The sequence below is a fragment of the Perna viridis genome, chromosome 1, assembly GCF_037379345.1.
Source record: "Perna viridis isolate PV_CMFRI_1.1 ecotype Kerala chromosome 1, ASM3737934v1, whole genome shotgun sequence".
NCBI classification, from domain to species: Eukaryota; Metazoa; Mollusca; class Bivalvia; order Mytilida; family Mytilidae; genus Perna; species Perna viridis.
Window position 1 is genome coordinate 41,033,956 of NC_142445.1, and position 15,860 is coordinate 41,049,815.

Here is a 15,860-nt window from a genome sequence, read left to right on the forward strand (position 1 = left end):
AAGGCAACATATATTTTTTCAATTTATTTAAAATAAGTGGAATACAAATACTTTCAACAATTATCATTACACAATTATCAAGTATCATGATACTTGCGAGAAACATACTTTAAATTATATAAATAACCCCATTCCCTCAAAGTGTTGTAATACTTTAAACAAATGCTACTACCAATTAATTTAATGTTAATTCAAGTAAGTAGTTAAAACTATCACAAAAGAAACTAGAGGCTCAAGAGAGCCTGAATCGCTCACCTGGTTAACCATTTCCTTATTTGAAAAACTTGAGGAATGAGACAGGCTAAGTTAAAATCAACTAAATTGTCAAATGCAGGAAATGCTTTTCATAGCATTTTCATGACCTGAACCAGAATTTTGCTAAAGGCAACAATTTTTACTTTTTTTTTCAAAAACCTGTCTTAATCCCAACAGTCAATTTGTGTGGGATACCCTAAGGAACATGTATGCCAACTTTCATTGAATTCTGTAAAATGGATTTTGAGAAGCAGATTTTCAAAGTTGCATATGCGAAAATATAAAAAAAAACTGTTTCAGGGGCCGTATGACCAATCGTTTTGAAAATTTTGGTCATAGGTCTGTCTCATAATGCTAAACAATATTACCAAGACAGAAATTTGCTAAAGGCAACGATTTTTGAGTTATTTGCAAAAAATTGCCATCTGAACCTATGTTCTATTTTTAGTAACGGCGGCAATGTTTTTTCATGAATCAACAATTCCAACAACCATTTTGTGTGGAATACCCTAAGAAACATAAATGCCAAATTTCATTGAATTCTGTCCAATAGATTTTGAATAGATTTTCAAAGTTGCACATGCAAAAAATCCAAAAAAAAATCTGTTTCCGGGGCTGTAACTCCTACATCAGTTGACCAATCATTTTGAAAATTTTGGCATAGGTCCATCTCATGATGCTGAACAATTTTATTTGTGCCAGATATTTGCTAAAGGCAACGATTTTTGAGTTGTTTGCAAAAAACTGCAATCTGACCCCTATGTTCTATTTTCAGTAACAGCAGCCATGTTTTTTCAATGATCAAAAATCCCAACGATCATTTTGTGCAAAACACCCTAAGGAATAATCATGCAAAGTTTAAAACCTGTCAGTTTAGTAGTTTCAGAGGAGAAGGTATTTTAAAATTTGTCCACGACGACGACGGACCCCAAGTGAGCTAAAAAGCATCGTTATAGAAATATCCTTATTGTGACATGAATCGCCATTCATACAGAAGTTTAAAGGTACCAGAAGTTCAGCAGTTTTTTTTTTCCACACTCATTTGTAATATGCAATCTATCAAAATTTCATATTCTATGTATTTTCTAAAATAAAATAAACCTATTTTTTTTAAACTTCTATCCTTAAAAATCTGAGAGAAAAATGCTCATTACAAACTGTGTCAGTATACCAATCTGTTATTCCAAAGTTCTTCTTCCTTTCATTTGAACAGGGTACGTGACTGATCAACCTAATGCCGGAAAATAAATGCTATTTTTCCTCCATTCCCCTGGGTGAACAAATAGGAAAAGTGTTTTTTTTTTCAAAAAATACATCCATTTTATGACACAAATAAATATTTACAAAGGTCTAATACTATAGTTTGACCCTTGTCTGGGAATATTACAATCACTGAACACATCAAGGAAGACAGCTTTTTTCCCTCCTGAAAAAAAGAAATAAATTCAATGCAGTTCAATCCATAAATAATGAAAACTGAACAAAATAAAACCATATTACTTATGGCTGTCATGAACTTGTAGTGAATCCATCTGCACAATGAATACTTATTTGTACAAAATGCCAATAGTTTTTCTTTCTTTTTTCTTCTTCCCTGAATTGACTTTTTATGAGCAACTGAGCGGGTGTTGCTAGAAAAACAGAGGATGCTTACCATATCAGTGCACTATGGTTATGCTTCCAGTTTTTGTGGAGTCTTAGATGCTTATTTACTTCTGTTTTACCTTGCATGTACAGTAGTCCCACTCTCGAGAGAACAACCCATTTGCAACATAAAAGAGGCTTTACAAAAGGGGTGGTCTCTATAAAGGAATTGATCTGAAAATCAAAATGGCTGAAAATATATACAAAATGTTCCTTATGTAACAGATTTGCTTTTCTTTTGTAGGACCTTTATGTATAATCCAGATAATGTCTGTTACATGTTTTATGAATATTAAAATGCCTTTTATTATCTGTTTAAAATGCAAGTATGACACATTAAAATATAACAATGTATTTAAAAATAAGATGCATTCATTAAAAGAACTTGAACGTGTACATTGTATCAGATTTACTTTGAAAAATGAACTGATGTCAGACTGTTTTCATAATCAAAATGTTCTCCTTTTTCCAAATAATATTTTGAATTTGCATTTTACACACCTTAAAATCTGCCGCCAGCTTCCTCAAACTGTGACCCTTTTCAGTTAATTTAATGACTAACTTTGTTTTCGAGTGTCAACACTTTCATTTTTTTTTAACAGATGTCATCTTTGTTTACCAATTGTGCAATCACAGAAGTGTAACTTTAACCTTTCAGGTCAAACTATTGAACATCCGGTCTCAAACTTCTGGTTTATCATTGTTATCAAAGTTGTCAATAAACAACAGCATGGTTGTTTTTGAGAGGACAAAGGATATTTTTGACCGAAAAAAGGTGGCCTTCAAAAAGGGGTTAATTAGTATATAAAAGAGTTAATGCAAGAGAAATATGGCCAGGAGAAAGGAGTGGTCTTTCAAATGAGGGGCCCTAGAAAGGGGGACTGCTGTATAATATTTCAGTGATTTTTTATTCTTGGTTGTGTGTCAGTTATCCATGCCTGTCTTTGTCTCTGAATTACATTCTTTTAGTTTCCACTATAATCCTTGAACTCTCTCATCATTAGTTTGATAAAGAAGTGTATTTCTTATAAAAAACATATCCCCAATACATAAACAAAACTGTAAAATTTACTTATTTTATTCATCTCTTGCTTTCTAACCTACTAGGTAAATTAAGCAATGAAAAACACATTTTTTACTAAAATGCAGTTCTTTTTTCTGGAAAAGTAGAAAATCAACATTTTAACTACACAATTTGATTGTGCTTTATATGCTAACAAATAAAAATGCTTACAAAAATCTCTTAAGAATGTTATTTTCAAACAGTTTCCAAATACATAAACCTATGGTGCTGCTGCAGGGCACAGTTGTTCAGTTTAACCTAAACAACCTGGCAACTGACATCTATCATTGATTGCTTGATCCTATAAAAAACAGATAATTACTTTTAATACATGAAATAAAACACAATTTGCCAAAATTATACCACAATACTTGAAATTCTATGCATTATGCTATGCAAATTAGGCCTCAGACTGAATCATGAACAATTTATGGTTTACTGCAAGAAATATCACTAAAGTATGATAAAAGAAGATATTCCAGACCTGTCAACAACTACAATATTCGTCATAATAGAAATTTGCATTAAAATTGTTCTACAACATGGCAAACATGAATAAATTTGATATTAAGTGACCAAAATCCTCAAAAATATATATTATTTTTAGAAAAAATATCAATTAAGAATAGCAAAAATGCATTAGGTGAGTGATTTTTACTTTCAAATGTAAGTGTGCACACATACACAGAAAAATTCTATATCAGCCCAAACACAAAAATATGTTTGTTTGCTGTTTCTCAACCCAATGATTTAAAGCTTAGGTCAGTAGGTAGGAAAAAACAAATTCTTCTATTGAAATTATCAGAGAGGAAGAAATGCATAAGGAATGTAACATAAGTGAGGTAATTAGTTAGTCTCGTATCCATGATGATTTATTATTATTTTATCCATAATTTTATGTTGCTTATGATGTTATATAAAATGTGTGTATCAATTATATCATTGATATGTTAATTTGTAATTATATTGTAATGATCAATATCTTGAATTATGATACATGTACAACTTTCATGCATATAGAATGTTTCAAGAAATTTGATTTTAACTTAAAAAACCTAGACCAATCCACAAAGATTGGGAAACTGTCAAACCTTAAAGTCAAAAGCACATGTTTTCTACTTTCACTTTGGTGGTGTTGTGCTGCAGTACTCCTTATCAACTGGACATACCTCCTCTTTCCTGTCTTTGAATCTGTATATAAAAATCACACATTTTATCTACTTGGATACATCTTTAAATATGGCCAAAATTCAAGTTAAAAATTACATGCAGCTGTTTAAAAAAAAAAAAAAACATAAAAGGAACTCTGACTATTTTATTAGCCTCCATGTTTTGACGTAGACCCACTCAAGAATATCAATACAATACTTGTACCTATTACTACAGGCAAAGTTTGCGATAAATTTTTAAAAAAAATCTTGAGTAAATGTGATATGTTTTGAAATACCTTACAAGTTTTTTTTATAACTTCCATGGGAAATAAGGTTGTAGCCGACAAAGAAGTTGGTTTGTTAAGGGCAAAATTTGGCCTCAAAAACAAAGTCTACATGAAGAAACTCTAATATTGTTTCTCAAGCTCTTTAATGTGTTCTATAGTTGATTTGATTGGTTTATGGTAATAATTTGAACATATAAGCCCTTCAAACTTGACCGAGATTGGAAAAATCTGTTAAAAAGGCTGGAAAACACCAAATTTTGTGTAGTTTATTACTCTTTGAACAATGGCCACATGCATGTTGAATCTCTTGCTTCATATATTTTGTGTATAATTGTCAGTTACAACTCGTGTAAAAATATCTTGAGTCAACAGATGTGTGGCAACTTCCGCTCCACACAAAAATCACCGTAAAAATTGCAGAAATGTTCAAGGTTTTTGTAAAAGTCTCATAAATGCACACTGTTATTTCTGGAATAAAATCATAAATCTTGTCAAAAACATCTTAAATTCAGTGTTTGCCACCATTTTACTATACTGCTATTACTTAGAAATCAGATAATCAAATTTTCAAAAAAGCCCAAATTAAGAGGCAAAAAAGGGTCCTTACCAAACATTCTCCTTTATAGGTATAAATCCTGGAAAAAAACTCCCATTACTTTCTATGCTTAGCCATCACAAAATCAACACCCATATTTTTTTACCATTCAAAACCTGGATTTTTCATATATTGTTTAGATAAAAAGATATATAGTTTCATCTTATGCCGCCGTCAAACTATATGGTCATGCAGAACTTTTTGGCAATTCACATGGCTTGTTTGTAAACAATGTATTTCAGCACTGTGTTTCTATACAGGACATCCCTATTCTTTAGATCTTTGGTGAAAAAAAATATTTCAGTTCTTGAAAAAAAAAATAAAAATTACTAGAAAAATGAAAGTACTGTAAGAAAAAAATTCAAACCAAGCAGTGTTATTCAATGGTCTAAGTTCTGGCACTCATTTCCTTACCTCAAATTTTTCTCCCCAAAATGGGCAGTGCTTGTTGATCTCATGAATATTTAGTGGTTTTATACCTATAAGGGAACAAATTCCATCAAACCTAAATATTTTTCAGTAAATTACTCATTTTTATATTCAAAGACCAAATATTATGCTTTATTTAGTATCTTGCCTCCACTTGTGGCCAGAGTAAATTTTATATTATTCAGCAAAACTTTCAGGGGTTGAACATTTTTTTGGGAAGACCCGAGCCCCGGACTTTTTCATCTTTTGTACACTAAGCCGGAACAATGTTATGTCAAGTCCCGATCAATATAAATGCAATTTTGTTATCTGATATTCTTATGTATAATTCTAGGTTTGCAGGGAAGAAGACACAGTGTCAATTGATTCCATCTCCACATCTGATGCCTTGTCATCAGCTTTCCATTTCTGCATTTTTTTTAACCGTGAAATTATAATTGAGCAACGATCTTATCCTCAAAAAATTATCAACAAAATTTGATCTTTATCATTCCAGCGCTTGATTAATAAAATTTGTAGCATGTCAAAAAATGTGTCTGATCAAGCGCAGGTGTGATTCAGACTTGCGAATGACTAATCAATAGATCGATCTAGTAAATACCCATTCTAAAAATAAAGTTATTACTATTTATAGGTCAGGGAATAGATCAAGAAACATGGTCCAAATAATGACAACGAAATCTTTCAAAAATTAGTTCTATTTTTTTTAGATCTGCCATGCCCGACAGACTTATTTCATTGAAAAACGACAAGTCCCGAGGTGCATTTTTTTTAGTCCTGGGCATCGGGCTTTAGGAATTTTCAACCCCTGACTTTTCAATTTAAAAAAAATTCTGTTGATTTCTTGAAGAAAACCTCTTAACCAAAAAAAAAGGCACAAGAATATCTGGTAATGATAATCAAATATTGTTTCTAGAATTTTACAATGTAATTTCATGACAAAATTTTAAAAAAGGGACACTATGCTGTTCACTTGAAAAAATACAAGTTTAGGAATGGAAACACACCCCACAATAAAGGGCTTACACATACAAATTCTGAAGTATATGAAATACAAGTGACTAATTTTGTGAAACTAACACTGGATGAATATGATCTTGTGACTAAATCTCCAACAAGCGAACATTCAACAGAAATTCCAGTCTCCATGACATCTGTGCAGTTGCTGTGTACAAATCAGGCAGCTAAGACTGAAGTGGAAAATGTGCTGAGAATAAAATTAAGACTGCACAAGACAAATCTTTACATTAATCTAACTAAATAAGTTATTCAGAAGTACTTTGATATATGAAAGCCATATTTATACATGTAAAAAAAGAAAGTTTTTCAATACATGTAAAATAGAGAGTTTTGGAGTTTTTCAAATGTCTATGGTAGAACACATGAAAATAGCCCCCCCCCCATTTTTTTTTTGAAATCCTTAAAAACAAGAGAAACCTACATAAAACTTTTATTTTTATTCACTGTCAAGAAATACAGTTATGAAATTACTATAAAAAGTAGATATGGAAAACAGAAATATGAGCATATGATGTAAATGGTGCATGATAAAAAAAATAATGAAAACAAGGGAGGTAATTAAATAGACCATTTTTCAACTGATTGATTATATGAAAAATAAATCCTTTCTAAAATTGAATTAGAAGGAAATTTATAGTAAAAACTTTTATTTGTGCCTACAGATCTGAAAGAAAGACAAATAGAACTGTAACAATAGGAACAAATAGTGACATGTAGAATAAAGTATTTAGGGAGCACATACAAATGTCACCGAAGTAAAAAGGTTACTTAGACAGGATTTATTGAAAGAACAGAAATGGGATTCAGCTTGAACAGAAGTGGCAAAGTGTACTAAGTGCAAATACAAATCAAAAACCTTTAACTTGTACGAAAACGTTGAAAGCAACAAGCACGGTCGTCGTGCAGCCAAAATACATGTAAATATAGGCAGGCAAGTGGGTCTTCAACACACACCAATAGGTACATCAAGTTACCATCAAGTTTGTATGGCATCAAATATCCCCCCTCCATCTGTATCAGGTATGCAGTATAGATCAAATTAAGTGGCTAAAATAACAGAAAAGAAAAATGAAGACATGAAAATGCAGAGAGAAAAGGTAAAAAGGGTGAAAAGACTACATGGCTAGGATCCTAAGACAAAAAATGTCCAGGCCGATGGAATCTATATCAGCAGAATATATTAAGGTATTGGAAAAACGCCATTCCAACTAGCAACACAGTCTAACTTCTCTGTAACTGACAATGAAACATTCAAACATTATGTTGTAGCCACAAATCAAAAATCAAAGCTGTGCTCATAAAAAAGAAAAAGCATACAGTAAACCAGAGGCTCACGTGAGCCTGTATCGCTCATCTGGTTTAATTACTTGCTAAATATTTCATATAATTTTGCGTAAATTTACAAGGAATTTTCCTTAGATGAAGATTTTCTTGCAATTTAAAGCATTGGTAAACAGGAATTATTGCATGGGACAGGTTGGAAAGGGGACATAATGCATAGTTTGCAACCCCAACATACTAAAATCCAGAACCAGGCCTTTAAAAATGCAGAAATTGCCATTGTTTTGCGGAATCCATGAAATTTCTGCAAAACACAACGTTTCTTAGCCTCCAACATGATTACTTTGCTAAAAAACTAATCTTATTAAACTAGGCATTTCACATCCAGTTTTGTATGGAAATATAGTTTACAAGGCACATAAATGCAAACAATGTCCATCAAATCTTAAGAATTATTTAAATAGACTGATTCATAAAGGATATAAATTCGACATTGTTGTCAGATCATTAAATCTTGTCTTTGTAGGAAAAAATATTGATACTCTTATTAGATCATTACATTATAACTTAATCATTCATATTTTAGCATTTTAGTCATTGCACAACTTCTTGCTAGACCAACATAGTCTATGATGTTGCAGTTCTAAATCCTTTGGAAGTTTTGTAACTGATATTTTTTGTGTTGGGAGGCTTGAAGATTTGTCATCCTTATTTGTGTCCTGAGCTTGCTTTCAGTAACTGCGAGCATTCATTGTTTATACCTCATTTGTTTGTCTTCTATGTTATTGTTAATATTTGTTGAGGTACTTTTCTAATGAATTGGATGTATTTCAGGTTGATTTTTACTGTGTGTCTAACTTTGTATTTATTTTAGCCTTTGACCGTATAGAGGGGGAGGGTTTGGATCCAACAAAACTAGTTTAACCCCACTGCATATTGTTTGCGCCTGTCCCAAGGCAGGAAATATAGTCACTGGCATGTAGTTGTCTTTTTTTAAAACATTTTAGTTTCTTACCATAAATGATAAACTGATATAGTATTGAGGAAGGGCCGGACCTTTTTCGGGATGCTGGGATCAGAGGTTTTTAAGCTCAGGATTTCTGGATTTCTGAGAATTAAGCCCGGGATTTCGGGAAATAAATCCACTGGGAATCGGGATTTTAGCAGTTTTTAAGTTTCTTTGTTGTTCGGGATTTCGGGATTTAGTAAAAATAAAGTCGGGATTCCAGGATCAGACCCCCTCCAGCCCCCCCTCAGTATTGTGTTCACTGATTTATCCACTTTGTTTTTATTGGGGCAATTTAGAGCTTGCTACATGGAGGAAATTTCCCACTTGTTGAAGATCATGTGGCGACCTCTAGATGTATATTTTCTCGAGCGGAAACTTTGGTTAAGTTAAGATCCACAGTGGCAGCCATTTTGAATGGCAAAATAATCACAAGCTTTCATCTCCTCATGCCAACGATCATTTGTTTCCAGTTTTGTTTCATTTGGTCAAGCGATTTCCGAGAAAAAGATTTTTACATGTTTTTCTCATAGGGTCCAATGTTAAAGTAAGATCCTCAGTGGCGGCCATTTTGAATTTCCGATTGGCACCAAAATCACAAACTTACATCCCTTCATAAAAGTGAACATTTGTGTCAAGTTTTGTTTAATTTGGTCAAGCGGTTTCCGAGAAAAAGATTTTTACATGTTTTTCCCATAGGGTCCAATGTTAAACTAAGATCCTCGGTGGCGGCCATCTTGAATTTCTGATCGCCACCAAAATCACAAACTTTCATCCCCTCATATCAGTGAACATTTAATGTGTCAAGTTTTGTTTAATTTGGTCAAGTGGTTTCCGAGAAGAAGATGTTTACATGTTTTTCCCATAGGGTCCAATGTTAAACTAAGATCCTCGGTGGCGGCCATTTTGAATTTCCGATTGGCACCAAAATCACAAACTTTCATTCGCTCATATCAGTGAACATTTGTGTCAAGTTTTATTTAATTTGGTCAAGTGGTTTCCGAGAAGAAGATTTTTACATGTTTCTCCCATAGGGTCCAATCTTAAACTAAGATCCTCGGTGGCGGCCATCTTGAATTTCCGATCGGCACCAAAATCACAAACTTTCATCCCCTCATACCAGTGAACATTTGTGTCAAGTTTGGTTTTATTTGGCCCTGTGGTTTCAGAGAAGAAGATTGAAATGTAAAAGTTTACGGACGGACGACGGGCGGACGACGGACGACGGACGGACGGACGACGGACGCCAAGTGATGGCAAAAGCTCACATGGCCTTTGGCCAAGTGAGCTAAAAACTAAATTAACATGCAAGACAGTATTGGAAATGAACAAGCCTGGGCAAGAACTGCCAGATGGGTTTGAGCTTAATGAAGTAACCACAGATCCAGACAGTAGTGTATATAATGCTGCAGAAAGCACGGTCAACAAAGGTCTTACTTCAACTGAACCAGTACATTACCTCAACAAAAGACCCATGTCAGCCAACCATAGGAAGTATGTGACAAATCTGTCAAGTGTGTGTGATATAATGCCAGCTCGCTTGAAAACCCCCCAAAAAAAACACCTCCATGGGCTGTTTGCTTCTGACATAGCAGCAAGGTGACAAGCAGAATACATGACACTACAAAATTCCAGATGGGGCTCTATCAAAACTATCATATGTTACTGATGCCATAGTATCATAGTGAACTGTTCCTGTGGTAACCATTCAAAATGTTAACTTTATTTATTTGCATGTTCAAAAATTAAGAAATCTAAGACTTGGATTGAAAAAAATGCTTACTTAAAGCAGGGAAATTTTGAAATTGAATCAAATGAGAAGTCCAAACATGTTTTACAACAAATTATAAACTACCGCCTAGATAAAGTGATGCTTGCTACATATAAGTTGAGCCCCTTAATCACGCTATTAGAAGTACTGTACCAGCAAATATAAACTATGCGAGGAATTTTTCCAGTTGAATCCATACGCCAATCCATAAAGTCAACAAGGGCACTGGCAACTCTATCATCAGACTGTGTGTAGTCTGATCAAATCAGGGTCAACAGTGGCCAAGTCACTGAAAACCAGAGGCTCCTAGGAGCCTGAATCGCTCACCTGGTTAAATTTTGCCTTTCAAGGGCAATAAATTAAACAAGAAATTCCCCAACAATTTTGACTCAAGAAAACTTTGATAGGACTTATCATAAGTATCATTTCAGCAAATGAAAGTTAAAATCTATCATAGTTTTCAAGACATTGGCTGAAAACTGAAAAAATAAAAACCTGTCATTTTCCCCTGTCAAGGGCAATAACTCTTATAAGGAGGCATCTAACAACTCTTATGCCTGAAGACTTTTGTAGTCCTACAAATAAGGATCGTATCATATTTTGAAAGAATTTGGCTAAACCTAATGGTTTTGGAGATATATGTGAAAAACTACTGTCTAACCCCTTTGTTCTATTTTCATTAACGTGGACCATTTTTTTTATGGATCAAAAATCCCCACATCAGTTCTATGCAGGATACCCCAAAGAACACTCATTAGAAGTTGGGTACCAATTGGTCAAGCAGTGTCAAAGGAGAAGATTTTTTAAAGAAATAACATTAAAAATAGGAAAAAACATTGAAAAAGAGCAATAACTCCAACATGGCTTATCATATGAAAATGAAAATTTTTTAAATCAGCTAAACCTACAGTTTTGGAGATATATGCAAAAAACTACTGTCTGACCCCTATGTTCTATTTTTAGTAACGGAGGCCTTTTTTTTTGATGGATCAAAAATCCCCACTTCAGTTCTATGCAGGATACCCCAAAGAATATTCATACAAAGTTTGGTACCAATTGGTCAAGTAGTGTGAGAGGAGAAGAGTTTTGAAAAATTGTTTAACGACGACGGACAAGTACGACGGACTCCAAGTGATGGCAATAGCACATATGGCCTTTGGCCAGGCGAGCTAAAAATGGCACTTTGAAGATATGGGTTCCCAGAAAACACACCTATACTAGCTGAAACTGACACACAATACAAAAAAATTCTTGTCACCATAGAACAACACAGTTTCAGCCTTCTACCCAAGCTAGAAGCTCACTAGCAGAAATGTAACAGTAAAGAAGAAACTTATAGTTTCATGATGCAAACATACTTTGTAAGACAGCAAGCAATCTAAGATCACTTGGACGAGATCCAGAGTGCCCAGGCTATCCTGGTAACTGTTCAGCCAACATGAAATGGAGTGCTACAATAGGCAATGAAGAGAGGTATTTTGAAATACCGGGTGATATGCTAAATGACCATTTATATTTGGACAATTAACAACAGATGGTGATAGTCATACATTCAGAGGATTTAGCCGGAAACAAGAAGAAAATTTAGTTATCATACCTGAGAACCGTCGCGACACCAGATACTTAGCCAAATCACAAATGCGAGACTGTGACAATGCTAAATTTAATGAAATGATGCTACAGTTTGTAACTAAAACAGATTGCACAATGCTAAAAAAAAAAACGATTTGCTTTTGACTTAAGCAACAGCTGCACAAAGGGTTCAACTTCGCTCTTAGTCTTAGGGAGTTTGCAAGAGATATGAACAAACTTGTAAACAGATTTAGCTATGCAACAGATAGTATCATTGCGTGTTATACAAGACATTGTTTAGAAAAGTACAAATCATACTCCTATGTATGTAAAGGTACTGAGCAAGATCACTGGGGCAAAGACTTTATGCCAGATGTGGAAGCAAAATGCTTGTACATGACAGAGGATGATAAGAGACTTGGGTGTAATATAATCAACATTAGATTTGGTCGGACAAACTTCGTTAAGACTCGTTTTGGGACAGTAACACTTAAGTGTGAGGCTGTAAACCGAGGCTATGGAAAGTCAGATCCAAAAGAATCCACTCACCTGAGGATCTGTTCTGCTCCTATTAATTCAAACTACTGTCTGACTACAAGTGCAAGCAGGATTAATCATGGACCAGGGGAATCTTGCCACTTCCGACAAATTTGTATCCAGTCACCAAGCTGAAAAGACAAAATGAGAAATATGAATATGATAAACAAAAGACACAAAAAATGAAAAAGTTAAGAATTGTTTCTACAATCAGGATTTTACAACTTATGACTCAATACTGGATGAGCCTGGAACATATAAACAAGAGGCTCCCAGGAGCCAAAATCCCTCATCTGTTTAAATTTTTGCTTTCAAAGGCAATAACTGTAACAAAATGGTGTTGGACAAGTATGACTCCATGAAGACTTTGTTAGGGCATATCATGAGGATCATTTCGTCAATCAAAAGTTTCATTCTATCTATTATAGTTTTCAAGATATTATCATATTTTTTTTTAATTCAAACTCATATTAAGTATTTACATTTCATGTCATTTAAAGACATACAATTTGTGTTATTACTAAGAGCACTGAAGATGAAATGTGTAGATTTCAGATATTTAATATCACAAATCTACATGTATTTACCATATTTGACTGCACAAGGCAAACAATAAGGGCATCTTACCATATTTGACTGCACAAGGCAAACAATAAGGGCATCATGTTAATATAGTATTAATGTATGGCTTTTTCTGTATTGGCCCTGTTACATGCCCGAGGTATTAATAATGGCCATTACAGCCATCCGAGGCTATTAATAAAAAGGGCATATTACAGGGCCAATATGGAAAAAGCTTTGCATTGATACTTTTTTTAACCAACTTTATATCTATTACTGAAACATATGATTTCACCTTAATTTGAAATAAGTCTGTATCTCGATGAATCAAATATTTATGAAAATAAATCATGATGGTGTTGTTTCTAATAATCACCCCCCCCCAAAAAAAAAAAGAAAATAATAATTAATCTCTAGTACAAGATTAAACATACCTAATAATTCAATATACTCAGTTCCAGTACCATCTTTCAACAACTTTAAATCTCCTAATCTAATTACATGTAATTGAATTAGATCACTCTTACTTAAAGTTGTCACTTATTAAAGGTAAGAAAAACTATTAATGCCCCATACTAAAATTAGTAATGCATGGCTGTGATTTCCTAGTGATCGGCTGTAGGAATTTCCAAATCGTAACTACCAGTTGTAAATGATGGGCATTTCTATACATTTTATGTTGGATAATAAAATTCTCCAAAACTTTTAAAGTTTGGACAAACAGAGAAGACAAGCAATAGTTAGAATTGCAAACTAATTCTTGGTCTATTTATTAACAATTGACATTATTTCTATCTTACATCTACTCCACATGATTTTTCATTGATACATGTAGGAATTAATACACATTTGTACATATATGTAAATAAACTAAACTGGTCATTGTGCCCTGTACAAGTAATACAAATGTACACTCTCCCTTGCATAACTACTATTTATCCTGTCACATAATATGTGTCTGAACAAGGTTTAATTTAATATATATACATGTATCTTCATATGTAGACTGCTCTATTTAGGTTACAGACCACCAATTCAACCAATGAGCATTTGGAACGTACGCAAAAATAGTTCTACGCAGAAATTACCCCTGTTCCTCATAGTGCTGTGAAAAAAGTTCTCATCTCATTTAAAAAATTTAAACAGTTTCTGAAAGGAAAAACATTTCTGTACATTTTATAGGTGCATTTTGCTTCTTGTGATGTGAAGCCTAATCTCCATAATGATTTCTAAATATACCCCTATCTTGTGAAAACACTGGGATTTCCCATGCTATTTATAGACACTTCACTTCCGGTGACCAGTACTGCACTGCAAGTCAGCTAACCCCACATGCCATTCAGAGGATTGTGAGCTGGCATATGTAGAATCATGCTGATATATAGTCCTCTGCAGGTTAAAGTTAAGGTAAAGTCCAGAGAAGCCATTGAATATTGTGAAATTAGCATAGAAGCCTATGGGAAGTGGAATTAGTGGTTTTTAGCCTCTACTGTTATTGGATGAATATTTATATAATAAGGTTAAGATTACGTTTTGTAAAAATAAATTCATCTTTTCTGATAGTTTTCAAGCCTTTTCCTATTTTTTTTTACTTACATTTATTTCAAACAGTGAATGTGATTTTTAAAAACTTCAGGAAACACATGGATGTATGTACAGGTACGTGTATCTCCGTTGTTCCACTGTTGCTGTTGTCAAGAACCTACCTCGCCTGGGAAAAAAATATAACTCCAAATGTATTATCCACATCAAAGCATAGCTTTTCCAAGATAGGAAAGGCAATCATTGTCTTATTTGCAGCTGTCAGCTGTGTCTGAATTTTGTTTATGTTACATGATATGTGTAAAATATTCCCATCATCCATCGAAAACTGTAATAGGATACAAGAGCACAATTATTCGTAATGCATTTTCCATAGGGTACCTATGTAGTTTGAAAATTAATTTCAACAAAACCACACAAATTAGCAGAAAATGGGTTTCAGTTCCTAAAACTAGAAAAGCATACTTTTTATTTGCACAAAAAAAAAGTATATGGTCATGCGGCAAAAGTTGATCGAAATTTCAGTTGTTATGGACTCTTGAAAATACACTGGAAAAAAATGAAGCACCTAGATTTCATTTATGAGAAATCATTTCAACCCTATAACAAATTATTAATTATTACCAAAATAAAATCAATCATAAATGGGTAAGTTTTGAAATGAAAATAAATTTCAAGCCATATCCAACCAATCAGGTACCACCTTGTATTCAGTACTCAGTACCATGTTGGAGTAAAAAAGTTCCCGGTAGAATGTAAACAAATAATTGCGCATTTGTATCCTATCAAAACATGAAGCGGTTAAGAATCAGTACTCAAGTTCGCATTTATAAAGCACATCTTAACACAAGTACAGAAACCAAGTTAGGTGAAAATCCGTTAAAGTTTAGTCGAGATATTCCCTTTTTAGGTTGGAGTGCGAGTTTGCGGCCAGTGCTGAAAAATTTCCACAGAAAGCAAAAATCAAAAATTAAAAATGGAAAATTTCTTGTTAAAATATCTTAGAAATTATTCTCACTTATGTTTTCCAACACTTTAAGCAATACTCCTTTTATGCATGTACAAGTTGAAATCTAAATTTATTAAGGGTAGAATCTACCCTTTTAATAGTAAAAATACAAAAAAAATGGAAAAAAGGTTCAAAAC

At 33.4% G+C, this 15,860-nt stretch overlaps 1 long non-coding RNA gene across 11 annotated transcripts; it reads right to left on the reverse strand.

Moving 5' to 3' along the window:
• Positions 1 to 9: 9 nt before the first annotated feature.
• Positions 10 to 14,990, reverse strand: LOC148628780 (uncharacterized). Of its 11 annotated transcripts, none has more exons than XR_015924465.1 (8): positions 14,769 to 14,979; positions 12,624 to 12,742; positions 11,861 to 11,953; positions 7,419 to 7,491; positions 6,505 to 6,614; positions 4,054 to 4,153; positions 3,134 to 3,263; positions 10 to 1,681 (listed from the first exon to the last, which is right to left on the reverse strand). It is a non-coding gene; the product is annotated as an uncharacterized LOC148628780 (long non-coding RNA). The 11 variants fall into 11 exon arrangements; XR_015924472.1 differs by lacking the exon at positions 11,861 to 11,953 and adding an exon at positions 13,607 to 13,665; XR_015924476.1 differs by lacking the exon at positions 6,505 to 6,614 and having other exon boundaries at positions 14,769 to 14,990.
• Between the last annotated feature and the right edge of the window lie 870 nt (positions 14,991 to 15,860).